The sequence below is a fragment of the Bactrocera tryoni genome, unplaced genomic scaffold (assembly GCF_016617805.1).
Source record: "Bactrocera tryoni isolate S06 unplaced genomic scaffold, CSIRO_BtryS06_freeze2 scaffold_236, whole genome shotgun sequence".
NCBI lineage: Eukaryota > Metazoa > Arthropoda > Insecta > Diptera > Tephritidae > Bactrocera > Bactrocera tryoni.
The window spans coordinates 18,085-25,437 of NW_024395962.1; the positions used below are offsets into that span (position 1 = coordinate 18,085).

A 7,353-nucleotide genomic window follows, 5' to 3' on the forward strand; every position below is an offset into this window, starting at 1 on the left:
TATCATGAAATAAAAATAAATAAAAAAATCCGTATTTTCGCTTATTTTATCTAGAATAATCTATTCTATTCATTATGTAAAATTTTTTATTTTTATCGAATTTATCTTGAATGGACCAGAAACTTACCAAAACTTTTGTATTTACTTCGCCTTGCAGGAAATTTTTAGAAATCCAAACATAACAAAATGATAATAAAATTTAAACCGCTCAAACATAAAATTACGTTAAAATAAATTATTACGATTTTCTTTATTAGAGAAAGCGATATGAGTAGTCTTTTTAATTATTAAAAATAAATGAGGTAAATCAAATGTGTAGGAAGGCAATTAATGTAATGACAGACATAAGTATGCACTGAAATGTTCGTTTAGTGCCAAATTTGGTCTACAGTAACACAGTTTAGTCCTCGAGCGAGTTATTAAATTTATTATCAGACAAAATAAAAAATGCAAACTGTTCCATTCAAGATTTTCACTACGAATATTATGCCAAGCATTTCCTATGACTAGTAGGTGTAGATAGATTTAAACGACGAGTGTAGCATCCGATCGGCTATTCCCTAAGGCGAAAAATATAAATACTTTTTGGATGGACTCTAACTGTCAGAATGGATTTAATAACTAGAGTTTATTGTTTCTTTCATATGCAGATTTTAATAATTATTAACTGGTATTTGAGTGATAAAAACTGGACATTATTCGAAAAGTCTCTTATTGATTTGCAATGATTTTTTTCTCTTGGGATTTGTTCTTTGCAGTTTTGCACTTTTATGTGCTGCCGTGTTAATGATTGATTGTATTTGCTCAACGTTTTTTCAAATTTTTCTTGTCCTATTAGTTATCAACCCTACTAACTAATTCTTCCGCTCAAATATATGTAAGTATGTATGTGCTTATGTATGTATGTTCACTGGCATGCCACAATAATTTACATATATTTGCAGGTATCTATTTTTTTTCTTGTGTCACTGCACTGCTCTGTACTTATGTGCTAATGTAAATTGTATTTATTTTTCTTATGGTGAGTTAGTGTTAATTTTTTGTGTTTTTTCATTTGTCACTTTTTGTCACCTCTTTTTAGGTTTTATATACTTGCGCGACACTAACTTTTTTTTCCAATATTTATGTATCTGTTTGTTTCAATTCTGCCACCGCTCCATATATGTATATATGTCAAAACGTCTCTTTTTTTATGAAATTTTGTAGAAACCAATAGTGCCTTTCGGTAAGGCTCGAAGGACCATGTTTAAAGTGTATGTAAACCCACTAGGTGCCCTTTTCACTAATTTACTCACCTCCACTTTATCAACAAAGAATCCAAGTGTACTTTATATTAGGGGTATTCGGAATCTGTTGTATTCGTAGTAATTATTTACTCTTTTTACAACGAATTCAGAAATACACAAGAAAATCGCGAACACACCCATTGTAATGTCGTTGTAAAATTTGCCGAACAGCTGATTTTTGTGCCACAACAAATAAACAAAAGTGAGAAATATGCCGCGAAAAAGCGAAAAAACTAAAATATTAGATTTTATTGTTGATAATTGTGAAAATCAAATGTGAACGGTAGCTAACTTAAATACTTATAAATAAAGAGCTGTTTATTCGAGTTCCGTATTTGTAGATGCCGATGAAGCAGCCGTGGATGATATTTTAGACTGCTCTATGGAAGAGGTGATCATTATATTGCAGTGCCGCCGAGGAATTGAGAAATTTATTCCAAAAAGTATAACTTGGCGTTTGGATGTGTTAAGTGAACTGGATGATACCAGGTTGAAGCAAATGTTAAGGGTTGATCGATTCTGCAAACAGTTTTCTATAGAGTTGCAAGTTGCAGTTGTGTTATACAGACTTGGGACTTACGGTAAAAATGCTTCCATAAGGAAAATAGCTTCTATTTTTGGAATTGGCGATGGAAGCACAATTGGCGTTGTAACAGAAAGAGTATTTAAAGCTTCCCAACGATTGGAGAGAAAAATTATATTTTGGCCAGATTACGCTGAAAGAAATTTAATAGTTTCCCAAACGTTCAACGAACTTCCATATTGCATTGGTTACGTAGATGGAACAGAGATTGCTCTTGCCGAAGCGCCCGTCCATAACCACACGACGTATTTTTCTAAAAATCGACGTTACTCTATAAAAGCTCAAGTGGTTTGTGACCACAAATGCAGAATTCGACATATTGTAGTGGGCCATGTGGGTAGCGCTCATGATGCTTAAGTATATAAAACATGCGCTTTGTTTCTTGAAGAGTCGAAATTTTTTTCAGGATTTCAGTGGCTAGCAGGTGACTCAGCTTATCCGATTTCCAAAACGTTAATAACACCATATCGAAGCAACTCAAAGCAATTGGACACAGAAAAACGCAATAAATTTAATCGACGCCATAGTAAGTATCGCGTACGAATTGAAAATTGTTTTGGGTTGTTAAAAGAGAAGTTTGGTAGTCTAAAGGAGCTCAGAATGCGAATTCAAAACAGAGAAAGTCACAAATTTTGTTGTGATTGGTTTCGAGTCTGCTGCATTTTGCACAATATTTTATTAAACCAAAAGGAAATAGAGACAATATTTGTCGATCAAGAAAATCGAGAACCAAACCAACCAGAAGAAGAATTCCAAACTAATACCCGACAGGAAATCGAAATGAAGAGACATGGTTTATACCATATGATGTTTGACTAGTAACGGTACAAGTTTTTTAAGTTAAAAGTAAATTTAATAAACAAAAAGTTTAATGAGGCACTCTTTCATATAACAATAGATTGTTGTTAAATATATAAATAAAGAAAATGTGTAATTTTTGGTTTCTGTTTTCTGAAAAAAACTTAGCTTCTGTTTTACTGATTGTATTTTAGTTCTAACTCATAACGTGCTAGCCGCTCCTTCATCTCCAGCTCCATAGTCAAAATTTTTAATTTATCCTTATTGTTCTCTTTTTCTATGGCTAATTTATCTTTTTCCAGCTCAAACATCTTCTCATGTCTTTCTTTTTCCAAAACAAACTTTTCCCTTTTCTATACTTATCCGTTTTTCCTCCCTTTCCATGTAGTCTCTGTGTTTCTCCTTTTCTAATTCTAAGCGTTGCATTTGTAGCTCATTTCTTTCCGATTGTAGTGCAGATAATTTGCTAATTGCTGTTTTCGGTGCCGATTTCCTCATCTTTTCAGCGAATTCTACTGCCTTATTGTCATTTATATTTTGAGCTCGTTTAGAAGAAACTGGTGTTGCAATTTCGATATCATTCGGCAACGTATAAAATACATTATCATGTTCGCTTTCAGTCGTTGTCGCAATTTCGTCAACGAACATACTACCACTGTCATATTCGCTCTGCTGAAAAATTTCACATTCACCATGATTAGTTGTACCATCTTCGGACTGGAACACGTACTGTGTCGAGTCTGCCGATTTGCTCTTAAAAAATATGCTCTGCAATCGCTTATAATGGGGACACATCTTGCTCAGTTTTTCTAAAAACATAAAATAAATTACTAATAAATTATAAATTTCGAAATTCATTATACTTACGATCAATACTTTCGATACCTTGTTCCTCTAACAGGCCGGCGCCTGTCCGATTTCTCCACTGCTCTGCTTTGTTGTATGCGGTGCGCATGTTGCGTACTTTCCACCGAACTAAATTCCAATCTTCTGAAATTCCTGTTTTTAATAGTAATTTTTTGTAAGAAATTTGTGCAGAAGGCATCTGTAGTATAGAAAGATATAAAAGCGTCCATACAAATAAATATAAACAAACAAAATAGGAATAGCTGCAAATTACTTCAAACGACGGATGCTCCTGCAAATAGTTAAGAACTTGTCCCACTTATCATCATGCCATCTTTTTAATTGTGATCAGCTGTGAGAAATGTACAAAACAAAAACCACAATTACAATAGGGTCGCACTATTGTATTTTCTTACACTGTTGTATTTGAATGGTATGTATATTTTGTTGTTGGATTTTTACTACATTTAGGTTGGTACGCAGCTCTCAAGTAATTGCTCAAGAAAAAAAATACATTATTTCTCAAGTAATTATGACAGCTGGTTACGCATTGTGAATGATCTACATTAGAAGAGCAAGAGAGAATAAACAAAGAAAACAAACTTTGTGCGTAATATGTATGTGTGTATGTGTATGGTAACATAAATATTTTCATTGAGATTTTTGAAATGTTGTTGATGATTGGTAGGTTTTATACAACGTTTCAAAATGGAATATACTTCATAATAATGATTTCAACTAATTTAGGATGAATTTGACGATTACTTTGAATTTCCTTCAAGAAACAATTGTTGATTTGATGTTTCTTGGCAAAACCAGGTTTGCCATATTCACATTTTACTGAAAAAAGCATTAAAAATTAGTACTAGATTTCTTGAGAGCTGCGTACTAGCACAAGTAAATTTATCGCAGGAAAGTTTCTTTACCGTTTCTTAAGCGTTTTTTTATATGAAGTTTTAACGTTTCTTGAGAGCTGCGTACTAAGCTTTTACTATAAAAACCACAGAAACCACGAATACAATAATACAATGGCAAATACAACAGATCCCGAATACCCCTATTATATTTAAACTGATTGTAATTGATCTGGTATTATACACATCTGTTTACCACTAAGTATATTTATAATAAAAATGTACTATACATGTAAATAAAAGCACTTGATGATCAACGAGACGGTGTCCGTATAAAGCAGCGAGAGATGATGTTTAGGCGCATGTGTACCGGTTGTTGCTGATATATAGACGATGTGATGTTGAGTTCCGGATTGTTGACGATTCGAATTAACGCTTACAGGATCGGTGAAAAGTTTAAATGTAGACGTAGTGTATCGAACGAATAGTGTGCTATCCTGTTGTCCATCCTTTTGTTTAGTGGGTTGTACAGGTGTGGTGAGTTGAGTTGGTGTTGTGTTACTGTGTCATCGGCTGTGGTGTATTGCACTGTAGCATTAGGATGCGCCAGTTTTACCGAGTAGAGGGGGTGGATGCTTAACTCATTTAAACAGTATAGTACACACAAACATAACAGGAGCAGCAGCAGATATTCTTACAAACCACAACACGAAGATGAATTTTTATTCCATAATAAATAGATTGGATTAAACGTTTGCGGACCAAAGGCCACTATACGTCCTTTTATTAGAGGTAATGATAAAGATCGTACAAGGAAGGAAAACCTTAGCCGAATTCCACAGTGAAGTGAGCAAAGCGCTTAACCCTCTATAACGTATGGTAGACTTCAGGCAACAAACCGTTTCACCTTCCTAAATTCTACTGGTAGTAATTTTTTTCGTCTTGTCAAGCAATGTAGAATGTAGTCTACACTCCATTCCTCTAATCAAGCATAAGCAAAACAAACTAAGTGCCGTTACTTTTTTCCAATGAAGCTTTTTCTTCAGTGAAGTCAAATATTTCAAACAGAGAGCATGTGGTGAAGTACAGAAATTAATAAAAAATAGTTTTTGCGTTTATTTGTGCTTCTTTTTATAAAAATCAAAAAGGTAAGTGTTCAAAGTTTACTATAAAACTTCTTTCTTTTCATATTTTCTAAGTAGTTTTGTATTAGGTAGTATTTAGGGATTGTGTCTTCTAGGCTACATCATACAGAAATGGGAACTTTTTTGTATGAACACTGCGAATATTTACATAAAATTATTCTTTTTATGATGGCCAAGCGACTAAGGAGTCTGGCAAACAACGAGATCGCTCGTGCACTTGAGGATGATACTATGAGTGAAGATGGTCTCGACTTTGACGACGACAGTTTGGCTGACCCTGATTTCGACCCAGATTTTGGCGAGTTGAATGAATGGTCTTTGTGAGATGGAATTGACATAGATTATTTGATAGACTACTTGAGCGATGTCGATCGTAATTTCAATCCTGAGGAAGAAGTAGAACCGATGATTAGCAGCTTAGACACTCCAAATACCTCAGGACCTTCTACGAAACTTCAAAAGCCTGAAAAGCTAACACTGTGGAAGAAAAAGAATCTAGAGCTAAATGAGCAACAGCTGGCTTTCACTGGCAACGAGTCAATGCGTTCTGATATCTTGGATCTTGAGGCTCCTATAGACTATTTCTTGTATCTATTTCCACCTGAACTAATAAGGAAAATTTCTGAAGAGACAAACCTCTATTTGATACAGAAAGATGCGAACAATACTTTTCATGTATCTGAGATAGAAATACGACAATTTATAGGTGTCGTTTATCTCATGTCACTAATTCAGCTACCTCGGGTGACTAACCATTGGGGCTCCATCCTGGGTACAAACGTAATTCAAGACACTATGCCTTTTAGTAAATTTGAAAAGATTAGGCAGCATCTTCATTTCAACGACAACTCAAAGTGTCTCCAAAGGAACCATCCTGATGCCGATAGAATCTTCAAAATTCGCCCAGTCGTTGATGCCTTGAACAAGGCATACGCCAAAGTTCCGCTAGAAATACGTGTTTGTGTAGATGAGCAAATATGCTCTACAAAAGCGCGAAATATGCTAAAACGATATAACCCTAAGAAACCTCATAAGTGGGGATACAAATTATTTGTTTTGAGTGGTGTTTCCGGGTTCGCTTATAAGACAGAGATGGAGACAGGTAAAGAGAATGTTGTCGGAGCCGACGAGCCAGATTTAGGAGCATCTTCAAACGTAGTAGTAAGATTATCGCGTATGATTCCACGACAACAAAACCACAGGATCTATTTCGATAACTACTTTACATCTTTGCCTTTGTTGGAATATTTAGCAAAAGAAGGTATTCTTGCGTTAGGCACTATTAGAAGAAATAGAATTCCTGCATTCGACAGCATTATGGGCATCTACAAGATACGACTGAGGAGTAAACGTTGGCTGATGCGCCTGTTCTATCACTTCTTAGATCTAGCTATGGCTAACTCATGGCTACTTTATAAGAGGGTCTGCAAATATTAAAATCCTACTGATAAGACCATCATTGCATCCGCAGATTTTCGTCTGGAAATTGCCGAAACTTTATGCAAAATGGGGACAAAACAAGGCTAGATAACCCGACGATCAATAGAAGGTGAGCTTCTAGCGAAGAAAAATAGGGGACCTGCACAACATGTGCCTCCACAAGCAGTCCGCCAAGATCAAGTCGGGCACTGGCCTCAATGGGCGGAAAACAAATCCGATGCAAGATCCCGAAATGTGCCGGGTTCACTCACACGGTGTGTGAAAAGTGCGGGTTAACTTTATGCTATACCAAAAACAAAAAATGTTTCAAGAACTTTCATTTGTCCTGAAGGATTTCCATTTTACTCATAATTTCGCCAACTTTCTTTATCACTGTTACTCATTGTTGCCTGCAAGCTACA

General features: G+C 35.2%; 1 pseudogene; it reads right to left on the reverse strand.

Annotated features, from left to right (window-relative positions):
• Positions 1 to 2,843: 2,843 nt before the first annotated feature.
• LOC120780213 lies at positions 2,844 to 3,587 on the reverse strand (annotated as a pseudogene).
• Between the last annotated feature and the right edge of the window lie 3,766 nt (positions 3,588 to 7,353).